Source organism: Schistocerca americana, chromosome 4 (genome assembly GCF_021461395.2).
Source record: "Schistocerca americana isolate TAMUIC-IGC-003095 chromosome 4, iqSchAmer2.1, whole genome shotgun sequence".
Lineage (NCBI taxonomy): Eukaryota > Metazoa > Arthropoda > Insecta > Orthoptera > Acrididae > Schistocerca > Schistocerca americana.
The window spans coordinates 668,901,375-668,926,873 of NC_060122.1; the positions used below are offsets into that span (position 1 = coordinate 668,901,375).

The following is a 25,499-nucleotide window of genomic DNA, read 5'->3' on the forward strand; positions in this document are numbered from 1 at the left end:
TTGCTACTGCTGGTATGGGTTCAAAGACAAATTTTCGTGCTGCAAACGTCTCAGTGGTAGTTAGCCTACATTGGTAAGCTGCAGTTAATGCGTTAAAAACATTTATACACATTGTCCTCAATGCGTAATATGTGTTATGCTATAAATCACTCTGCCTTTCGACCAATAATTTGTTATCAGTTGGCTTCAATCAATCACGTAAGACTCTAATGTGTAACTTTGACTACGCTGCGGATTATTATGTCACCATAATCCAGATTATTCGCATTCAAACCTTCTTTCTACATTTAAATCTGTTAATGGAAGCTTCATTCAAACAATCTGGATTGATTTGACGTTCCAAAACAATAGCTGATGGCAAGTCTGTACAAACGCTCAAACCATGGAGGTAAAAATAAGAGGAGTTGTCATGACGTCACAAACTTGAAGCCGACCTAAGAGAAGGTCCGCCATGTTAGCTACCCCAAAACATTCGCTTCTGGTGGTTTGATTCCGTGTAGTCGTGAAGTGTTTTGATAAAAAATGCCGGGCTTGCGTCGCTCACGGGTGTACTAATCGTTCTGATTGTAGTCTAAAGTTTAAACAAATCACATTTCATTCGTAAGTGGACTTATTTAAGCGCTATTTTCTTAAATATACTTGAAATTCGGATGCACTGTAAAGTTTTACAGTATGGTTTTATTTCTGTGATTTAACTTTAGATTTCTATCAATCCAAGGCGAAGAGCTGTCTGGAAGTGAGCATTACACTTGGTTTTCACTGTGTGGTTATTCTGGAGTAACTGAAAAGTCCTGGCAAGAAATATCCTGGAAATGGGGACTAATGTTTTAAAATGCAATAATTTAATATAAAACTAATGTAACTACATGTAGTTAATTAAATCTTCAGTAAAATGTGTGGAACACCTGTTACAGTGGTTAAATTATAAGTACTTAAATGATTACATATTTGTTAAAGCAAAGTTCCCTATCGAAGTACAGGCTTAGATCATTACATTAATCACTGTGTTGTCGTGTTACCCTGTAAATTTCTGTTCTTTGCCACGCTGAATGTCATTTGGTAGGTACAATTTAAAAAGAAAGCAGATGTGGAAATTGCAATGGGCCTGACAATCTTAAATTCAGTTCTGTTCCTTCGTAATTTAACGTATTTTTCACTTTGTTGACACGACAGCTGGCTTGTTTATATCATCCCTGCATACATCTATGGGACACCAAAGGAAATAAGGTAAGTTTCTTGCAAACGTGAACATTTAAATTTTGCATTTGACTTGAAAATGCAACGAATACAAATCGGTGCCTCTAAACTATCAATCATTGTTTTTGGAGTTATGGCTTTATCAATTATCGACACAAACACAATGAAAGTGAATAGAAATGGATTACAAAAGCACGCTTTTCATAGCACATACGTCTCTTCTCGGTTATTCTAAGTGTATAAACAAAAAGGAATTACAGTACTGAGGCAAGAAGCGTAATATTTTTACGTATTACTATATCGAATACGCATTTAAGACCAGAAAAACGTTTGAAGTTGCGTTCCTTATGCTGTGTTGTTCACTAAAACCGAGTAACATTTACTATATAAAACAAATATCACGTGCACACGACATAAATAACGAACAAGAAGCAATTGTAAACACTCGTCTGCTAATGTTTTGGGGGATCCAAGATGACGGCAAGCCCCGCCCACTGGCTTCAAAACAACGTACAGCGCAAGTCTGTAGCGCCATCTCCCCTTATTCTACCTCCATGACTAAAACGCTGTGGCCAACATGTGACGTCACTTACGTCAACATAGTTCTTTACATGTCTAGTCACCAGGCAGCGCTGTCACGCTTTCAGCCTTACTGATGACGTCATGAAGCGATTCCTCGGGGCCCGCGAGACCAACACCTTCTAACATACAGAAGGTGTTGGCGAGACGCACGTATATCCACTTATCCAGTTGAAGGGGTTGTGAGTATTATCTATGAAGACGACATTTTTTGGCTGGCAGAAAGATCTGTGTTTGTTACTGTTTTCGTCAACGTGCTAGATGCCGCGTGGAACTTTCGTAGTAACTAACGTAATAGGCTTTTTGGTATTGTGATTTCTAAGAGACGAAAAGCGAAATGCAAAATTGTTGGACAGGAAACAGGAAACGTAATATACATTCGCATTCTGGGAGGCAAACAAGCTGATCGGTTACAATGATTGTGGTTAGAATATCGTATTTTCCCATCGAATATAAATGTATAGGATTTATTTAATACTGTGGCGTATGTACTCAAGCTGCACGTTTAGTGTTGTACTCATGAACATTATAAACTGCAGATTTAGTTTCATAGCTGCGTTGTATGCAACTTAGTACTGTTGTGGTGGTTGTTGGAAGGCTTCTTCAAATGTAACTCTCGTTTAAACATGTTGAGATGTTAATTAATGGAATTGTTGGACTTTATTTTTAGTCACTGAAGTATACAGCGCTGAAACTCGCCAAAAACAGGAAGAGAAATGCAGCAAAACTGGAGATACTGTGGGAAATTCGCATTTGCAAAATAAGATGCTGAAGTAGCAGGCAAGGGTTCATATGCATGTCTCGCCTGACATTCAGAAAATTCGTAGATCAAATTAGTGTCCAGTAATTCACTCTTCATTATTAATCATTAGGACCATTAGTGAGTAAATGGTTTAGGATGTAGGTATTATAATTTCAATGTTAGAATGGACAATTTTTAGATATAGCTGCACTGCTTAGAAAGAAAGTACTGTAGGACAGATTGAATAAAAGAATTCTATATGTGAGCCAGTACAGTGAGAAACATCTCCTAAGTGCAAAGCAGGCAGTACTGGCCTGTTTGGGTTGTACCAAAAAGATGCAAACTCTGAACAAATGTTCCAACAGTAATTAAGTTTCATTCTTGATAATTTAGGCCTGTTTTCTTGTCAATTGGCAGTCATTACCTCATCACTATTTCCTACCTGAGGCTAACTTGAGGTTATTCGCACAAGGTCAGGTGCTGATGCTACACCCATCTGCTTTGACCCATAATGTCATGGTGTGCCTTGACGTTTTTGAGTCTTTGTATTTGTAGATTGTGTGTTGTAGTATTTGGTGGCTCCTGTTGTGCTGTATGTTTTTTAGTAAGTAGTTTGACATGAATTGAATGTTTCATGTTGGTATTGAAAGAATTAGTGCTGGCTTTCTGGTGAGCTACTTTGAATTTGCATATTTTGGCTGATGGATTCATTTTTATGTCTGGAAATATTAGTGTGGTGTGTTTCTTGTGGTCGGAGATCTAATATTTTTCTTTTTTATTCTGAGTTGAAGAAGATATAGCTATTTATGAGTAGCTCATTGCTTGTTCCAATGGGTCAAGTTGTTTGTGTATATTGAGATTGATGGTGGTGAAAGTTTTCATGAATTTTCGGGATTTCCTTGTTAATGTTCGGTAACTGTTGGAGTGTTATTGGTAGGTATCGTGGGTACTAATGTACCATCGTTGTTTAGGATACATTTCTGATATTAGTCATATGAGCATGGTTCGGTTTGTTGTACTGAGAACTTTGGTTTAGATAGAGTAAGTGAAAGTGTTGTATCTATGGCTTTGTTTGAGCTATGTGGGTGAAGTGAAATTTGCAACACCATGTTTTAGAGTAGTTGGTTCTTGGTATCGAGGGCTTTGTTGGAGCTGTGTAGCTCAAGTGAAAATTGTGGTGAGCTTTTGAATTCTGTGTGGGTTACTGGTATTGAGGTCTTCATTTGACATATATAGGTCAAGTGAAATTACAACACCAATAGTTTTCATTTTTGTAATTTTTTTTTTTTTTTTAATGTTGAGTATTTTGTGTGGTTGATGTTTAGGTGAATACTTGTTTAGCAGTGATGACATATTGCCGGTGAGTGGAAGAAATCGCTATTCTTTTGACATTGTGACTGTTTATTTATGTCGTGCCACATTAGTAAATTTATATATTGAGAAGGTGCTGTGTGAATGCTTAATGTCTTGAAGATGCACCCACAAAATGACAGTTGTTAAACATTAGTGTCTATCTCAAGCTTCTCACTTACAATTTGATGCAATATGTGATCAGATTAGCTGGATATGTGCTTCAGCATTTGACAACTTAATATTTGATCAGGTGTAGAAGATTTTACTCATAGGTACTTCATTGGATGTTGATTTGTATGTCATTGGTGACAGTGGTGTACTCTACATACAAAATTCATGGGAAGTACGGAAGTGTCCTATCCCGCCCGGCTGCTTTGACCCATGACGTCACAAATATGGCAGAAACGACCATAAACCATGATTCCAATGTGGCGCATATAAAATCGTTACGTACACATTATGAGGACGAAAATACATTGAAAAACAAAGACACACACATTCCACAAAAAGCCTAATGACACTAACGGGCAAGCGTGTGAAATAGGCGGTTTTTGGGTGGGGACAAACTAAATATAAACAAATTTAGACACCCACCCCCATACAAAACCATGCAAAATGACGAAAAAAAATCACAAAACTCCCCAAATACCACTGAACACAATATCATCTGGAATCGGACACTTCACTTGACCTATATAGCTCAACAGCAGCTCCCGATCCCATAAATTGGGATCGAACACTTCCCTTGACCTATATAGCTCAATAGCAGCTCCTGATCCCATAAATTAGGTCCTTACACTTCCCTTGACCTGTTGTTGTTGTTGTTGTTGTTGTTGTTGTGGTCTTCAGTCCTGAGACTGGTTTGATGCAGCTCTCCATGCTACCCTATCCTGTGCAAGTTTCTTCATCTCCCAGTACTTACTGCAACCTACATCCTTCTGAATCTGCTTAGTGTATTCATCTCTTGGCCTCCCTCTACGATTTTTACCCTCCACGCTGCCCTTCAATTCTAAATTTGTGATCCTTTGATGCCTCAGAACATGGCCTACCAACCGGTCCCTTCTTCTTGTCAAGTTGTGCCAAAAACTCCTCTTCTCCCCAATTCTGTTCAATACCTCCTCATTAGTTATGTGATCTACCCATCTTCCCTTGACCTAAATAGCTCAAAAACATCTCCAGATACCAATATCAACAGCCACACATTGGGATCGAACACTTCCCTTGACCTGTTATCCTTACAACATTTCCACATACAGCTGTCCCTGGTCCGAGACACCGAAACTTTAAGTAAGCCACATTTCTTCATGACATACTGAACACTTCATAACTTCATCAAAAAATCCGAATAGTTGAAAAGATTTTATTAGAGACAACGCACTATCCCCCATCATAGCTGACAACCGAAAACTGTTGACCCTGTCATCATATCCATACCTACCAAAGAAATAAAAAAAAAGCAATGTCCCAAAGCCGATGGGTGGGATTGGATGCATCGGTCGACCCAATTCATGTTACTAATAAGTACATACTTAATACTTTCCTAATTTGACATGTAGTGATGATATGTTTGATCTTTTCTATGCTGCCAGGTTCTATCAAAAATTATTTGATAATCCATTCAGTATGCCTTTGATTTATTTTCAGAAACACATCACAAATATAGTACCACGCCAGACCTACAGGATTGTACAACCAAACGTTCTCTGCCACCACCCTATATTTTTTGGGATGGTTACTGAGGATAGGCCACGGTGTATATCGAAGATCATTATTTTATATTTTACCATCTGTGCCAAATTAATGTTTCTGTTAATATATTAATGTTATGGCACTGTCAATGGTAGTATCACAGATACACTTTAAGAAAATGAAACTGTTTACATTGCACTGCGTAAACCCACTGTCATATAATGTTTATCGAAATGGATGACAATTGTATATCTTGTGTTGGAGTTAGTGTTGCAATGAATGTGATTTTTTTGGATGACATGTTAAAAACAACTGCAATAAAATAATTTTGTTTATTGCAAAAGAAGTTATGTCTTTTACATATGCATTTTGTATGTGTGTTGTTCACAATCCCTGCTCCCATCCCCACCCAGAGAAAGTAATTATAGAATCATTGCATAATGTTACATCATGTGTGTATATGTCTTGGAAGTGGGGGAGGGTGCACACACTTTTGAGAAGAGTTTATTGATTCATCCAATAATGATTGTAGGTCCAAGGATAATATTTTTTGACTGAGTTGCTTACATTTCTTCAAAAGTAAAGCTGTGAAAAGTATGAAATTAAAAAATTTTGTGATTGGCTCTACATGGAATGTTAAATGTTTTGTTATAATATATTCAATTACTCAACATTTATTTGCTTACTGTGAACTGTTAGACATCAGCAGTATTAGGCACAAATGTAATACCTATTAGTGACATGAAAATTTATGCCAGACTGCGACTTGAACCTACATTTCTCTCTTGTTGTGAGGAAATATTCCATGAATTTCTGGGTTTGCAGTAAGGTGTTACTGAACCAGTCTTTTGACTGCATAACTTCCAGCAATGTGAATGGGATGCAGAAATACTGAATATTCATCTGTCCTAGAAACCTCATCAAAGATTCACATTCACTGTGCATATGTTTAGAATAAGGTATGATCAGCCAATTGTAACACATTCAGCCAGTGATACAGAACTTCTTATTTGGCGTTTTCAGTTCTTTCCCTCTGATTCTTTCCACACATCACCCCTCCTCTGCCTGTAACTTCAGATTGATCAGCCTGTGAGAGTACATAATGGGCTCTGAAAATGAACACTTAGTTCTTCTGGATATGTTATTTGGTTTGTTATTTTGGATATGACATGATCTTGAAGAAATAGAACAAGGAGAAGTAGCAACCATTATGACCAGTGCTTGATTTGTAAAAAAAGTAGTAGTACCAGTACTGTGATGTACCATGGACTGTTTTTTTTATTAATGTCTTAAAACATTATTTTAATGGTTTTGTATCAGAGGAATCAGTCAAGCACTGGTTATAACAAAAAAAGCAATTGTCTGGTTTAAAATAGTCACACTGATTGTACATGGATTGCTTTGTCATCTCACAGCAATAAGAAAAGGAAAATTGTTTGACAATATTATAAAAGGGATAGGTGCTACTCATTATATAGTGGAGATGCTGATTCACAGTTAGGCACAACAGAAAGATTGTCAAACAAATCTTTCAGCCAAACAGGCATTCATCACAATTAGACAACATATATTCAGTATCTCCGCTATGTGGTGAGTAGAAACTACCCTTTTCATAACATTGTCATTATTACATAATGGATTTTCCATTGTGTGAAGATTAGTATTTAATGTACCATTGACCAAAGTAGTAAGGACATACTATCAGGTTTCTACCAACAGACACAGCTTATCTCTCACTATGTGGTCTCCATCAAGATGGACACAATCTTCCTCAAGGCTTTTCGCATCAGTTCTGTGGCAAAGTATCAGCCAACTGAATGTTGCGTCAAACTGAAATAATGATAAGTAAAGAAAATAAACAGAGAGAAAATTTGTTCAGTGTATAAACTTGAAACTGATATTAAATTGACAGATTCTTTGACCAAAAGTTGGCTTACACTACACAAAGTGTTTTCGCAGTAGAAGTTTTCTTCTTAATTGAAACTCATGACAGTTTGTGTTCATCAGTGTGTTTGAGAATTATTCCCAAACTAAATGTATACAAAAAAGATTTTAGTGGCAACTGAAGTATAGTAAGTTTGATTTCATGGCTATTATTTATTTCCATTTATCTGCTTTCCTTTCCTCATTTTCTTCAGCTGCCATATGTGACACAGCTGTTTCTGCCAGAATGATGGATTTTCATTTCCTTACAATGCAAATGAAGGGGGAAAATATACTGCTTAAGTCAAACAAGGTAAAAAAATGGAAATTCCATGTAACTGCAGAAGAATGAAATACTGCGTAACTGGAGCTTCAGTAGTTATTTGTCTGTATGGAGGCTGAGAAGCTGGAAGACTGCAACAAAGTGCAGGAAGGCTTGCAGAGAATCAACAATTGGTGGAGTGTCTTGCACTGTGAATAACTGTCATAATGTCACTAGGGCTTTATCTCTCTTCCTGCCCTGAAAGAGGGACACCCTATCAAAGATCCTTCACACTCATCCTAAAGTGGTGTTCCATTGCCCATCCAACCTACACTCATCCTAGTGAATCTCTGTGCCACTCCCACTCATCTGCTTATTACAGAGTCATATACATGATACATGTGGCAGACCAAAGTACAAGATCTGCCTAATCCATACACCCAGCATCTACTACTCTTGTCATATCACTGGCTTATCCTACCCCATCAGAGGCTGGGCCACCTGTGAAAGCAGCCATCATACACCAGCTCTGGTGCACTCACTGCACTGCTTTCTGTATTGTATAACTATCAACCAGCTGTCCACCAGGATGAATGGCCACCCCCAAACTATGGCTGAAAGGAAAGTAGACTGTACTTGTGGCACAACATGCAGCTGAACATAAAATGATCGATTTTAATGGCTGGCTCACAACCCAGATTATATAGATCCTCCCCTCCACCACTAGCTCTTCTGAACCACACAGACCAGAGTTATCCTTACAACATATTCTCTATTTCTGAAATTATCCCAGCCTCAACCGAACAATTTCTGTCCCCTCCATCCTGTCATCCCTCCCAAGTTAAATTGCTTTCAGCATGTGCCCCTTCCCACTGGCCGCTACAATTGTGCTAGCTCATATACCTGCCACCCCTCCCTCCCACATTTCTAGCTGGCAAACTGGCCATCTCCATCTGAGGTACTAGCTACCCATTACCAGCTCATCTCCCTACCCTCCCACCTTTCCCTCTGCCCACACTGCTTGACACTACCGCACCACAATCAGCCCACCTGCCACAAAATCAGATACAAAATAATCTTTAATCATTATGGTCTCCAAATTAATTTTCAGGTTGTGTAAACACCTACTTCATCACCCTAAATGAGCACTGACATAACAAGACTGAATAGGCATTTTGTTGTGATGACTGATCTGTAGTGCAACCAGAGGATTAGGTTAGGGTGGCTGGGTGACAGTTCGGTTACTTGTGGCCAAGCTGAATGTGAAAGCAGAGTGTTAAGAGTAAAGTATTGTCCCATACCTGTGCAGATAGTATTGTATGGGTGGGTACAGTGGAAGTTGTGGGGGTTTCGTTGTGTGTGAGCACTATCTGATAGGGGGGATTCAGTTCAATGAATGAGGCTTACTCAAAAGCAGAACTCCTAAGCTACAGTCAGTGAGTATGCAAAAGATCATAAGGACAGCTCATCCCAGTATGACTAATAATATAACTAACTGAAGTGGACAATAGGAAAATCACCCCATTAACACTCAATGCAACTGCTGATAGTGTACTAAGCACACTGCCCTGCAGATTACTGCATACTAAGATGGTCACTCCTTCGTAACAAAAAGGTAGACACACCTGGGGCTGTGTGGCTGCCAAGCTATTTGGAGCTAGATGTAACATATTGATCTGTAGAGCAGCATGATATCTATGTTCATGTCATATTTAGTGCACTTTCTGTTATAAAAATGAACCGTACGGTAAATTCAGAAAGCACATATGGGATAAGAAACAAGTATCTCATGAGTGCAGAACATTCATTGTACGTAATCTAAAAAAAAAAAAAAAAAAAAAAAAAATATGCAGTGGGGGAATGTCATACTGTCTTTTAACCACATACAATAAATAGTTCTAGTTTATTTGATGATAAATAGTTGAGAAGATCTAACTGGTATTATTACATGACTTCAGTATATCACTGTTTGTTTATATTCCATGGAGTGACTAAAAATTTAAATATTACATTCTTTGGTCATGTTTTCATATTTACTGTTACTGCTACAAATGCATAGACGAATCCATGAAAAAGGAAGCAATTACATTTCTTTCATAGGACAGTATTACAAATGTTCAATTATATTAGTAGGACATTGCAAAAAACAAATACACAGAATTTGAATGAAAACAAAGAAGTCATTTTATGAGAGTCTGCCAGAACAAGAAAGGAACAGTGATTTTTTTTTATGGGTGGTTCTGAACATTACTTTGCTGGGAGCATCTGAACAATGCAATCAAGGAGCTATCTGCTATTGTATGTACGCACTGTCTTTATAACAGAAGACTATGTATAAAGTGAAGACAATGATGTGCTGCTGCCTAAGAATCCACCTTTACCCCTTTGTGGTGATGACTCACGATTACTCTTATATATAAATGTCAGGTCATTAAAAAATGAAATTGGTATTCTTAGTATTCTGTTAGGTGTAAACAAGAAGACTACATTATGTGTTAATAAACACTGGCTGAGTGAAGCTAAGCTACAACTGTACATATCATGTGGGATGGTCCTGGCATACTGCTGCATATCGAGCTGGCATCCATCACCTGCTCTAATTACACTCCAACTACTACCAATAATTTTTTCTCTCTTTTCTGTCTCTGAGTGTCTTTTGGTTCTGATTTTCAGTAATATTTGTATGTGATGTAGGCATAAATCTGCCCATTTGTTATTTAGTTCAGGTTTCATTGTTACAGTTGTAGTCTCAGTATCCGACAGCAAAAATATGATTAGTTAATTAAAAGTTATGTCTGATTAAAAATTTTGCTATAGTAAATAGCAGTGAAAATATTTTGAGCTAAAATAGATTTGGTATTTATTTTATTTATTTAGCGTGTGGGTCATAACATCACAGTAAAAATTACAGAAACAACACGATTTAAAAAATAATCACATATGTATAAACAGAGCAATAAATAAATAGTAAACTGCCACAGTATGCCATGCATCTTTAGTAAACCAAAAGGATTTGATTGCCCTCGCAAAGTTTGGTCAACTCTTAATCGCATCAGAACCAACTGTGGTAGATGCGCCGACTCCTTACACAGATGGGGTAAACTTCCTTCGGCCGCTTGCGACTGTGGCGCTGAGAGACAGACGGTCAAACACATCGTGCAGGAATGCCCACTAAGGGCATACGAGGGTGACCCACAGGATTTCCTAATGGTGACCCGAGAGGCAATCGACTATTTATTATCTAAGCTGGACGTCTGGTTGTGATTGCTCTTCTGTGAATGTAAATTTACAATTGGCGGTGTCCTTATATAGATTTGGTAAGGATGACACCACTCACTGTAAAGACTAGCATTTCTAATTTTCATTAACATAGTTAAAATTTTGTAGAAAAAATTAACGTACAAGGTAGTTATCATTAAAGTTCAGATGTAGACACATTTTACATTGCAAATTTTGACTCTGTGCTTATTAGATTTCACCTCTGAGTGCTGTACTTCTATTACTCCAATTTTTATGCACATGGTGGCTTACTTCATTAACTGATTGAGCCATTAGTTGTGAAAATTGTGTAATCTCCCATCATGTTCAGTATTGCACTTCCACCCATAAACGGATTAGTGCCAATGCAGATGCGTAAAATGATTCCATATACTATCACAAAGTCCTATATCACTACCCTTTTTACTAACCAAATTATTATTAATAATTATAGTCTATACTGAGTAGTTTTTTTTTCATATGACATTAAGAAATTGGTCATCACCCAACAACGGGACCTTGAAGACAATATATGAAAACGTGAAACCAAAATTGTGGTGGTGTGTGCATTTTACAGCAAACACCATCCTGATCTCATTAAAGATTTTCCACTTTATGACTTCAGAATGATGTGCTACTGAAGAGGCATCATAGAAGAGACTACATAAATCAGGTTGGTGGGCTTACAGTACTTGTGCAACACAGTGTCCTTAGTGTGGATGATACAAGCCTAAAAAATGCAATGGAAGCAGCTGCACTGTTATAGCCCATGTCAAAAATCATAACTACCGTATTTACTCAAATCTAAGCCGCACTCGAATCTAAGCCACACCTGAAAAATGAGACTCGAATTAAAGGGAAAAAAAATTTCCCGAATCTAAGCCGCACCTGAAATTTGCGACTCGAAATTCAAGGGGAGAGAAAAGTTTTAGGCCCCACCTCCAAATCGAAACAAAGTTGGTCCATTGTAATATGAGACACAATTTAGGTCAAATGAACGACGATACAGCTACAGTAGTTTGGTTCGAGACGTAAGCGTAGCAGTTAAGCTTTACCACGTAGCCATTGCTATGTGTCAGGTGCTCTGTCCGTTTTTATACGGGTACCCTTCCTTTTTCACGTGCTTCGTCTGGTTTGAATCGATTGCTTATTTTGCTTTGATCTGATAAGTGCCGTTTTCTTTGTTATAGGTGTTTGCGTCACTCTTAAGCTGAAAATGCATTACTGCACTGTGTCATGCATTGTTTGTCGCATTCTGATAGTGCGTGTTTACGGCCTGTCGCGGCTCGCGGCATGGCTTGCTTTTGTGCGCACTACCTAAGCGTGCAATTTAAAAAAAAAAAAAAGAAAAAGAGAGGAATCGTCTCATTAGCGAAACAATGGCAAGAGACTGCTATTTGTTGTTACTTACACTGCTGCTTTCTTTGATAATGATCAACAAGAATCAAATAATAGACTGCGTATGATAGAACTTGTTCTGTACGAGAGTTAGGCGAAAATTTTTCTCCGTTTGAAAATCTTTGCGGCCGCTTCTTTATTACATCAAATTCTGCACAGAAATTAGAGTCATCTTAGATTTAAAAATCTAGTCACTTGCCGTGCTTCATTTCTGACTGTATCACTATTAGGCATAAGAATAATACGAATATAAACATGACACGATACGTATATTCTTCCGCGTTTGCTGTTGTCTCACTCTAGTTTCGTAGTTTATTAGGCAGACAGGATTTAAATGAGATAGCAGCAAACACGAAAGAATACATGGCAAAATGTTTATATTCATATTATTCTTATGGTGAAGAGAATACTGTATGTGATTTAAATTTCAGCAGGTTCCTATTAGCAACCATCTCTTCTCACAGATAGGAAAAAATTCAGAATGTAGAGTTGGCCATATTGACAAACATCCCATCCCATGAAAGGCAAGGGCAAATGTGAAAGCAGTCATGTGATCTACCAAGTTATCTGCATCCACTTTCTGTCATATTACATGGTCATGACCACTGCCAAGTTGTGTGTCCACATGAATTGCCAGTGCCAAACTGGCCAAGAGACAGCTGGATCACCCATTTGCTGAGCATGACACCCAATATGATATGCTTGAATTCAATGACTAGATTCTTTCCACCCACAACCACACCCTGATCTCAACCTTCCCTGCTCCCACCCCAGCCCTAAACAATCTTCTACCCCACCGGCACCCTGTCAGAATCCTTTTCCCTTCTCTACTTTCCCCACAGCCCCAGCATAGCCTGCAGATGCTGCAACTAGCAGCTCATTATCTTGTCTCTACTATGTCCCAGCATGCTTCCACCCCCCCCCCCCCCTCTCTCACCTGCTCAGTTTCCTTTTTCCATTTTCTAAATTCGCCAATGACTCTAAATATTGTTGTTCACATTTCACAAGTGGGATTTCAACAAAATGTTTCCGCAAACAATTTTTGTCAGTCTACATGAGTATATAAAATGTACATAATTTCAAAATATCCACGGGTGTGCTGCCAGTCTATAGTGTCCAACGGGCACAATATTTCGGCGATCATACATGTCGCCATCATCAGGTGAACTGACGGACTGAGCTCCTGTGAAGGTGCCGGCACAGAGATCCGTACGCTATGGCTGCTCAGAGGGAACTGGGTTCGGTCGCGGCGGCAGCCAATTTAAATACCCTCCGCCCGCGGCGCGCTACCTCCGTCGTCCGCGCCCCGCGCCACGGTCGCGCGGTGGAACAGATTGCGACGGCGTCTGAGATGACGTCGGTGTCATGGCTCTGCCCGCCGTGGTCGTCACAACTATACGTTTGCTTGATTTACTCTTGATTAACCCAATCGCTGGTTCCCAAGCCTTGCTAAGATTATAGCCACAGTCACGGTTTATGAGGTCTTCATTGGTGCGAATTTAGATGGCCTCTCTAACAACGCTTTCCCAGTATCTCGACGTCTGTACCAGAATCCTCGTGCGGTCATACTCCATGGCGTGATTTTTCGACAAACAATGTTCAGCGACTGCTGACTTGCTCGTATACATCAGTCGAGTGTGCCTCTGGTGTTCACGGCATCGATCCTCGACGGTACGTATCGTCTGACCAATATGCGACTTGCCACATTGACACGGAATCTGGTACACGCCGGCCTTCCTCAAACCGAGGTCATCTTTGGCACTCTCCACCAGGGCACGAGTTTTATTTGGAGGACAAAACACAGTTCCGACCCGGTGTTTCTTCAGAATGCGGGTGATTTTCCCCGAGAGTGCGCCTGTGTATGGAATAAATGCAGTGCCTACCTCCTCCCTCGTGACTTCATCCATCTCAACAGGTTGTGCTGCAGTGGTTGGGCGGAGAGCATGTTGAATCTGCCACTCTGAGTACCCATTTTTTCGAAATACAGTTCTCAGATGTGGGTAAATGCCCTCATCACATCCGTAATTCCGTGGATTTTGTTAAACGCCTTGATAGCTTCAGGTTGGATGAGTCAGATATCACAGTGAGTTTTGACATCGTTTCCTTGTTTACGAGGGTACCCCTGCGAGTGTCACTAGAATTGATTAGTCAGAAGTTTGACGAGAAGACCACTGAACTTTTTAGGCATGTCTTGACTTCCACGTATTTTCTTTTTAATGGAGAATACTACGGACAAATGGAGGGAGTCGCCATGGGTAGCCCACTCTCACCGGTGGTAGCGGATTTGTACATGGAGAACTTCGAGGAGGAAGCCCTGTCGTCATCCGTATGGAAACCTACTTGCTTTTTCCGTTACGTGGACGTTACGTTCGTCATCTGGCCACATGGTATGGATAAACTCCTTGACTTCCTTACACATCTAAACTCCATACACCCCAACATCAAATTCACTATGGAGACTGAAATGGAGGGTAAATTACCTTTCCTTGACGTCTTGGTCAAGAGAAGGGCTGACGGCACCCTAGGTCATGGGGTGTATCGGAAGACAACGCACACTGATCTGTATTAGCACGCAGACAGCTGCCACCACCCTTCACAGAGGAATGGGGTACTTAAAACTCTAGTACATAGGGCGCGCACTATCTCTGACGCAGAGAGTCTACCCCAGGAATTGGAACATCTGAGAACTGTATTTCGAAAAAATGGGTACCCAGAGTGGCAGATTCAACATGCTCTCCGCCCAACCACTGCAGCACAACCTGTTGAGATGGATGAAGTCACGAGGGAGGAGGTAGGCACTGCATTTATTCCATACACAGGCGCACTCTCGGGGAAAATCACCCGCATTCTGAAGAAACACCGGGTCGAAACTGCGTTTTGTCCTCTAAATAAAACTCGTGCCCTGGTGGGGAGCGCCAAAGATGACCTCGGTTTGAGGAAGGCCGGCGTGTACCAGATTCCGTGTCAATGTGGAAGGTCGTATATTGGTCAGACGATGCGTATCATCGAGGATCGATGCCGTGAACACCAGAGGCACACTCGACTGATGTATCCAAGCAAGACGGCGGTCGCTGAACATTGTTTGTCGGAAAATCACGCCATGGAGTATGACCGCACGAGGATTCTGGTACAGACGTCGAGATACTGGGACAGCATTGTTAGAGAGGCCATCGAAATTTGCACCAATGAAGACCTCATAAACCGTGACTGTGGCTATAATCTTAGCAAGGCTTGGGAACCAGCGATTGGGTTAATCAAGAGTAAATCAAGCAAACGTATAGTTGTGATGACCACAGCGGGCAGAGCCATCACACCGACGTCATCTCAGACGCCGTCGCAATCTGTTCCACCACGCGACCGTGGCGCGGGGAGCGGATGACGGAGGGGGCGCGCCGCGGGCGGAGGGTATTTAAATCGGCTGCCGCCGCAACCAAACCCAGTTCCCTCTGAGCAGCCATAGCGTACGGATCTCTGTGCCGGCACGTTCACAGGAGCTCAGTCCGTCAGTTCACCTGATGATGGCGACATGTATGATCGCCGAAATATTGTGCCCGTTGGACACTATAGACTGGCAGCACACCCGTGGATATTTTGATTATCAAATACGCCGCGAGAAACTCAAGAATCACATCATACACCTTTACGGGGAGGAGATGTATTGCAGCATGAAGAAATTTGAAAAGTTGCGCCACCGTAGATGTCGTTTGCTAAGTACTCTTGCCTTCCTAAAGAGATGTCGTTCCGAGAATGTTGTTCCAAATTTTGCTAAGGTTATGCATCACATCGATTCTGCAGCAGCTAAGAGAATCAAGAAACGAGCCAGCCTCGCATTGGTATGTGATAGAGTGCAATTCACCCGCCGGAGCCTTGAGTTTATCTCACAGGAATTACTCAAACTACATTTGCAACTGGCTAGTAAGTTCACTTCTTGTTCCTGGGATTGGATTGATGGTGTCACCTGGGTGTCAGCTGATTCCGCCCGTAAGAAGGCTAAGGGACGTCAAACAGCTAAGTTCTCACGTCTCCTTGACAAACCATCTCTGCAGGTTCCGTGCAAGACTGTCAACAATTTGAGTGGCATGGTGTTGAGTGATGATGCGGTCTCGGTTTTGCAGAAAGGTCTCAACTTCGCTCCCACCCCCAAGTTCACTCCGGTCGCAGAAATTGTTAGTGCTGTTGAACAGGTTGCAGCTCGACTTCCGCCAGAATCAGCTGAGGAAATACGTCGTGAAACTTGTCGTGCGTTGACGAAATCCAAGCCGATGAAGTCAAATATCAGCAGTAAAGAGAGGGCGGCCATTCGGGAGAAACTGAAGAATGTACATAATTTGATTTTCATTGTAAGTGTCAATCACTCGTATGTGAAACTGAGATCATGATTTAATGTATAGTTTACTGCAATAGGTGTGCAACTGGTGCCACTTGCAGAATTGTAAGATTCAGTTTTTGGATTCTGCTATTTCTCAATTGTACAATCACAGTTCTTTTATTTTGGACTATGCCATAAAGTACTGAGAAGTTCACGATCCATGTTACTTATTCACTACCTGTATAAATTCAAGTTATTGCTCATGTTGGCAGGCTGTTCTACCACTTGTGTTTATTCATAAATTTTTGTTTGTCTTTAGTAATAGTATTGTGATCAGGTATCTTATTACACACATTTGATTAATCTTAATGGTACATGGAAAACAAAAAGTAACTGTGAAAGTAAATACCTTTTTTATGTGTTTTCTTGTATCATGTCCTGACATGAGGTCCTTCCTACACAAGATTATACCTACTTAACCCAGAATCCTTTTCTGTAGCTATTTGTCTTAGGTACATATCACAAAATATTTATGCTGGATAGCACCTTCATAGATATAGGTCTGGTGCAAGTGTTACTGCTCTCATTTACAACAGCAATGTCCTGTTAATGTGTGTACTAACACAAAGAAATACTATTATTAGAACATGTTACCATTTTGTCTCAAGGAAGGAATTATTTTTGATCCAAGAGCTATAATGCTTATCCCTGAATTAATTAAAATTTTGGTGATTAACACAAACTGAATTCAGTATCATTCATCTGTGAAAGATAATTTTAATCCAGAAAGTTATGCAAATGCGGTGAAAGGTTTCATGTACTTTTTTATTTATTCTACCTAGCCTTCAGCAGTATAACACTATTTAGCCAAGGTTTCCTGTACTTGGAATGTGTTTATTGTTTATGGATTCATCACCTCAACAAACTCATTGCACTAGTATGTAGACAACTCCATAATTTCATTTGTATAGGTATCTAGCCCCCATTTGTAATTTTAGTTTCCCTAAAGTTGCCTGATGAACTTATAATTGACTTAACAGTAACTCTTACAGGCATATCTTGTATATGGAGAATAGAAATCTTTACAAAATGGTATTGAAGTTTTGGGCAACCTGTTTTTCTAGTTGGAAAAGAAGTTGCTCACAAAATGCTTTTTATAATATGCACTCCTCTCATACTTAGTTGTATGGGTAGCCACATTTTATGATTAGTGCATAATTAGGGAGCTTTTCATCATCATTAGGGATTCTACAGTTGCCCAGTGAAAAGCTAACCACACTATGTAACATTACTGACCTGGTTATATTGCTGATATTCTTTCGTAATGCTAAACTTTTGAAGTCTCATTCTCCGAAATTGGTTGAAGATGCAGTCTAGTTCAGTGATGGACATGACATCACTGATTTAAACTTGAGATTACTTCACATTTCTTAGTGCCAAAACACACAATGATGAAGATTAAGTTCAGCAATAACTATTTTTATAGTTCAAGTAGACCAAGTCAGCTACTACACTTGATGAACTCTTAAACAGTGGCAGGTTCTTTCCATGGCGAAATCATCATCCACGTCTACAAAAAAGCAAATCTTCAGAAAATAGCATTTGAAAGCATTTGAAGCTTTACTAACACTTTAACACAGAGAAGTTATGTAGTTGACTACAGACACATTTTCCAAACAAGTTCATTAAATAATTACACTGAATGACTGTAACGGTAAGATCTACTCATATTAGTGACTTTGACATTAAAATGTGGAATGGATGAGTGCACTCTATGGTTTTTTACATTGAGATATTAAGATGAAAATATCTAATCATGACTCTGCTGTGGAGAAGTTACTGGAACAATTACTAGGACCTAAATTCCTATTTGCTATATAAAGAGAACAATTTTGAAATTAGGGGCAATGGCATTATGGGGAAGCAACTAATAACTTGGTTTATCTATGTGATAGATGATTAGGAAATAAAAAAGTTGGGTGGATTATTTTATTCATACCATGCAAACTGCCGTGGAAATTTACCAAGCCTCTTGCAAATTTAACAGGATAGTTGTTGTCTCCATTTCTTAATTGTCAAATTACTCTGATAACCAAAGCTATTTTCTAGTTCAGAAAAACTACAGAAAGAAAATTATAACTCGCCTATGATTTTATAAACATACTTAAAGGTCCAAACAATAATATTACTTTCTGGACATGGAAACTTTAACAATGAATACCATTTTAGTTAATGACTTTTCATAAATAAAAAATGCTTACTGATAGAGTGAAATGAGGGCTTTCAAATAATTTATGTCATTCTGGAAATAAACAATTGCAAGCTCACAATATGTTCCTGAGCATATGGCTTCTGAATAAAGCAAATTACATATTTCTCTTAAAAGAACACATACAGTGTTGGCATTAGCAGAACTCAGTTGAACTGATAGATAATGAGTTTTACTGAAACATCACCTAACTAGGAATTTTGGTGCTTTATGTAAATGTGGTGCATCTACCACCAGCAAAATATAAAAATGAAATAAGAAAGTTATCTAAGGAGTAGACCTATAGCAAATGGAGTTACTCCAACTTGCTAAGTTTCAAGTTCCTCATCTGTACAAATAGAAGTATGTATTCTACAGTCCCCACCTTAAAAAAGTGAGTGTACACTTCTCAAATCCAAAATGGTGCATGTCAATCAGTGTTTATGAAGCTACTGTTGATTGCTTTAGCACTGCAGATAATGTAGCTGGATTACAAAAAACTACCAAATTTGGGATATCTTTAACCCAGCACACAGCTGCAAGTTTCTGAGGGGAACATGGTATTAAAAAAATAAAATAAAATGCTCTAAAGTAATAATAGAGCACTTGTGTACATAGTACACAGATCTACAAAAGCAAACTTAAGAGAGTGGCATACAAGGGCAGTCAAATTAATATGAAAAAGGTGCAAAAAAGTAAGTAAACTATTCATTAATACTGAGGTACTTGTCATAGTTCTTAACACATTTATTCCACTGTAATTGCCTTAAAATGGTCAAGGCCTTTGTGGAAAAATGTTGACAGGCACACACCTCTTTATCTGAAGGAAAGGGACAGCCATGAATGTCTTTCTTCAGCGCTTTAAAAATATGGAAATCACATGGGGAGAGATTGGGACTTTATGGAGAATATGTTTCCCAGCAACGTACTCTATACAGCCTTGGCAGGCATTTTATTGGCAGGTTGCTTAAACTATGTTGCAGAGTTTTGTCTGGGAAGCCTCACACAACCTCCATACAGTCCCAATCTCTCCTCATGTGATTTCCATATTTCTAGAGCCCTAAAGAAACATTCTTGGCCATTCATTTGGTTCACACCAAGAGGCGCACACATGGGTAGAACACTGCAAACATTTTTCCATGAAGCGATTGACCATTTTGTCTCACAGGGGTATAAATGTATTCACAGCTACGGTGATTACTTTTGAAATACTAAACAGTTAACCTACTTTTTCCATTAGTCTTGTTTTCATGGAGCTTCCATCTTGTGTACTCTTTCCAAAGTTTTGCATTAGTGTAACCAAATATATTACAACGAGGTTCAGATCCCATGCAGAGCCAATCACAAAATATTTTGATTTGATTCATCATTTTCAAATTATTTTTTAATTCTGCTATGTTGGTTCAATGATAAATCTACAATGGCAGATCCATGATTAGGTTGGGATTTATTAATTAACACATACTAAGATAGATTTTTCCATGCTAGCAGTGCAAACCTTCCCCTCTGCCTCCAACACCCCCCCTCCCCCCACACACACAAATTCATAAGATCAATTTTGTTTATTAGTTTCTTTGGGTGGCAGTGGCAGTGTGCGTAAACACAACTCAAATACACATACCTCACCACAGTCTCTGGCTGCCAAGTCCAGAATGTTAGCAGCGGTGCAAGATGCTTAAAGTCTTGCCTTGGCAGCCAGAGACTGTGGCCAAGTCTGCGCATGTTGTGTTTGTGTGTTGTGTTGTGTGCTGTCTAAATCTGCTGAAGACCTGTTTAGCCAAAAGCTGTGTTTGACAGTCTTTTTGTTGTGGCTATCTGCGAATTAGTGACTCCACTATATGGTGGGTAGCAACTATCCTTTTCATAATACTGCCAAACATAAATATTCCTTTTTCATTGCTGTGAGAAGACAAGGCAATCCAGGTCCAGTTACTGGCATCACTATTTTAAACCAAACAACTGCTTTTGTTGTTATAACCAGTGCTCACTTTGTGATGGTATGCCATACCGTTACCTCTGACAAGTCACAGTACTGGTACCTCCTCTTTTTTATAAATCAAGCACTGGACATAACTGTTACTACTTCTACTTTTTTATTTCTTCAAGATCATGTCACATTCAAAAGGTCAAACCAAACTGAACATATCTAGAAGAAACTGTTGTAAATAAGTGTTCATTTTCATAGCCCATTATGTACTCTCACAGACTGGTCAATCTGAAGTTACAAGCAGAGGAGAGGTGATGTGGGGAAAGAACAATAATAATAATAAAGAACTGAACACATGCCAAATAATAAGCTGTGTATCACTGGCTGAATGTGCTACAATTGGCTCATTATACCTTATTCTAAACATATACACAGTGAATCTTTGATGAGGCTCAAGTTGCAGTCTGGCAGAAATTTTCAGATGTCATTAAAATACATAATACAGCTGATGTCTTAATAGTTCACAGTAAGCGAATAAATTTTGAATAATTGAATATATTATAACAAAACATTCAACATTCCATGCAGAACCAATCACAAAATATTTTAATTTCATACTTTTCACAGTTTTACTTTTGAAGAAATGTAAGCAACTCTGCCAAAAAATATTATCCTTGGACCTACAATCATTAAAGGATGGACCATTGAACTCTTCTCAAAAGTGCATGCTTCCCCCCCCTCCCCCCCCCCCCCCCCCCTTTCCAAGACACACACGCACACATTACGCAAAGATTCTTGAGTCTGTAATTACTTTCTCTGGGTGGGGATGGGAGCAGGGATTGTGAACAACACACATATAAAATGGGAAAATACAACATATGTAAAAGACATAACTCCTTTCGCAATAAACAAATTTATTTTACTGCAGTTGTTTTTAACATGTCATACCAAAAAATCACATTCATTGCAACAGAAACTCCAACACAAGAGATACAAGTGTCATCCACATCAATAAACATTTTATGACAGTGGGTTTTCACAGTGGAATGTAAATCATTTCATTTTCTTAATGTGTATCGATGATACTACTACAGACAGTGACATAACATTAATATATTACCAGACACATTAATTTGGTACAGGTGGTAAAATAAAAATAATGATCTTGGGTACTGGCTGTTGCCTATCCCTAGTAACCATCCCAGAAAATATAGGGTGGTGGCAGAGAATGTTTGGTTACGCAATCTTGTAGTCAATCTGTTGTGGTACTGGATTTGCAATGTGCTTCTGAAAATAAATCAAAGATATATTGAATGAATTATTGAATTTTTTTGATAGAACCTAGCAGTAATGGAAAGAACAAACATAAATAGAATAACATCACTAGATGTCAAATTAGAATAATATCATTACATGTCAAATAAGAAAAGAATTAAGTATGTACTGATCAGTAACAAAAATTTTGTATGTAGAATACACCACTCTGTCACCAATGAGGTGCAAATCAATCTCAAATGAAGTACCTAGGAGTAAAAACTCCTACATTTGAGCACATATTAAGTTGTTAAATGGTGGAACATATAATCAGCTAATCTAATTGTGTATTGCATTCACACTGCAACTTGGCAGCTGAAGATAGTGATGCTATGGATTTACAGTCATTATGTAGGTGTGTGTTCAGGGCATTAAGCATTCTAATAGCACCTTCACATTATACACATTTACTAACGTGGCTTGACATAAATAAACCATCACAATTTCAAAAGAATGGAAATTTATTCTACTCATTCATCATATTCTGTACATCCCACCAAGAAGGTGAACAAGAATGGAAATTTCTTCTACTCTACTACCAAGAAGGTGAACCAATAGGGAGCAAGTGAAGGTAAAAATTAACAAAAGACAACCAAACATTGCTTAAGCTGTACACTATATTAACAAGAAACTTACTGCTTAATGCTAGTTCTGTTTATGCCAGTTAAATGTGTTATAGTGAATTAGAAAGAAAGCTGCTGCTGCTTCAATTATATTAGGTAGCTGCAGGATGTCTTATAAGAAAATTAATATTTACTTCATTAATCAAGTATTTTTTCAAAGAAAACAGTAACCTAAATATGTAATTACATAGGACAGTCTACAACACACTACCTCCCATCCATCTAAAGAAGGAGTCAAATCCTTGCACTAAGATAATCAGCGGAAGGAGTCACTAATGATATATGTTTTAAATTTTCCTTTGAATTTGCTGAGATAACTAATTACTTGTTGTATGTTAGATGGGAGCTTCTCAAATATCTTCATACCATAGTACATAACTTTGTTAAATCCTAGATAAGGATCCAAAGTTTACAGAAAAGTTATATTTCTGCCTTGTATTGATAGTGCAGATCAAATTTCAGCTTGATCTGATTTTTTTCACGATCACACTACACCTTGATTAAAATAACTGTGATTGTGGCAGTGACTAAGAGTCAGCCAACGGCCGTTCTTTCTTGACACCTATGTGCCCGCTATAATGACTGAATTTTTAGGCACCACACAGCTTATTCAGCTGTAGTACGATGCATAGGAAGCCGAGAGCCAACTGTTGCCCTATCCACCATCTCCACTGATGTACTTCCCACTGCTGCTGGCAACGACAACAATAAAAGTAATCTGAATGTATGTTTTGCTCTATTTGCATTGTATGTGCAGCTCTTGCTTGTTCTAAGTATGTGGAATGATGTATACAAGGTGTTACAAAAAGGTCCGGCCAAACGTTCAGGAAACATTCCTCACACGCAAAGAAAGAAAATATGTTATGTGGACATGTGTCCGGAAATGCAAGCTTTCCATGTTAGAGCTCATTTTATTACTTCTCTTCAAATCACATTAATCATTGAATGGAAACACACAGCAACAGAACATACCAGCGTGACTTCAAACACTTTGTTACAGGAAATGTTCAAAATGTCCTCCGTTAGCGAGGATACATGCATCCACCCTCCATCGCATGGAATCCCTGATGCGGTGATGCAGCCCTGGAGAATGGCGTATTGTATCACAGCCATCCACAATTGGTACCGGGTTGCATAGACAAGAGCTTTCAAAGGGTTGAGGTCAGGAGAGCGTGGAGGCCATGGAATTGGTCCGCCTCTACCAATCCATCGGTCACCGAATCTGTTGTTGAGAAGCGTACGAACACTTCGACTGAAATGTGCAGGAGCTCCATCGTGCATGAACCACATGTTGTGTCGTACTTGTAAAGGCACATGTTCTAGCAGCACAGGTAGAGTTTCCCATATGAAATCATGGCGGTGAATCGAGGAAGTACAGTACATACTGACGAAACTAAAATTAGCTCTAGCATGGAAATTAAGCGTTTCCGGTCACGTGCCCACATAATATCTTTCAGGAAACATTCCTCACACGCAAAGAAAGAAAATATGTTATGTGGACATGTGTCCGGAAATGCAAACTTTCCATGTTAGAGCTCATTTTATTACTTCTCTTCAAATCACATTAATCATGGAATGGAAACACACAGCAACAGAACATACCAGCATGACTTCAAACACTTTGTTACAGGAAATGTTCAAAATGTCCTCCGTTAGCGAGGATACATGCATCCACCCTCCGTCGCATGGAATCCCTGATGCGGTGATGCAGCCCTGGAGAATGGCGTATTGTATCACAGCCGTCCACATTTGGTACCGGGTTGCATAGACAAGAGCTTTCAAAGGGTTGAGGTCAGGAGAGCGTGGAGGCCATGGAATTGGTCCGCCTCTACCAATCCATCGGTTACCGAATCTGTTGTTGAGAAGCGTACGAACACTTCGACTGAAATGTGCAGGAGCTCCATCGTGCATGAACCACATGTTGTGTCGTACTTGTAAAGGCACATGTTCTAGCAGCACAGGTAGAGTTTCCCATATGAAATCATGGGGGTGAATCGAGGAAGTACAGTACATACTGACGAAACTAAAATTAGCTCTAGCATGGAAATTAAGCATTTCCGGACACGTGCCCACATAATATCTTTTCTTTATTTGTGTGTGAGGAATGTTTCCTGAAAGTTTGGCCGTACCTTTTTGTAACACCCTGTATAATGAACGACCCTGCGCCACCATAGCTGTCTGTCAACCAAGAGGTTATTTTAATCAAAATTTAGAAGAAAACATAATAATTGTTTATCACTAAGTCTGCCAAAGGTTCACAAAAGCGTTCAACAATAGCTACAAAAGCTTTTTATTACTGGGAAATACGGAAGCGTCCGATCCCGCCCGTCTGCTTTGACCCATGACGTCACAAATATGGCGGAAACAAAAACAAACACACACACTTTCCACAAGAAGCCTAATGACACTAACGGGACAAGCGCAGAAAATGGGGTGTTTTGGGTGGGGGGGTAAACTAAATATAAACAAATTTATACGCCTTGCGTAGCTACAACGTGTAAGTGAAGACAGCCATGCATGAATACCCACCCACCTCCCCAGGGGTCGTAACCCCTGCAACCCATAGAAGATAAAGATGCTTCAGTAGCTGATTAGTGTTTTTTGTGTTTTTAAAAAAAAAATCTCACGGGATAGAACGAACAGATCAGAAAGATAAATATAATAAACTAAAACAGAA

General features: G+C 39.2%; 1 long non-coding RNA gene across 1 annotated transcript in view; it reads left to right on the forward strand.

Moving 5' to 3' along the window:
• Positions 1-1,801: 1,801 nt before the first annotated feature.
• LOC124613166 overlaps positions 1,802-25,499 on the forward strand; it is a 32,465-nt gene continuing 8,767 nt past the window's right edge. The window contains exon 1 of the long non-coding RNA XR_006979615.1: positions 1,802-1,958. This is a non-coding gene — a long non-coding RNA (uncharacterized LOC124613166). The remainder of the gene's footprint in view (positions 1,959-25,499) is intronic.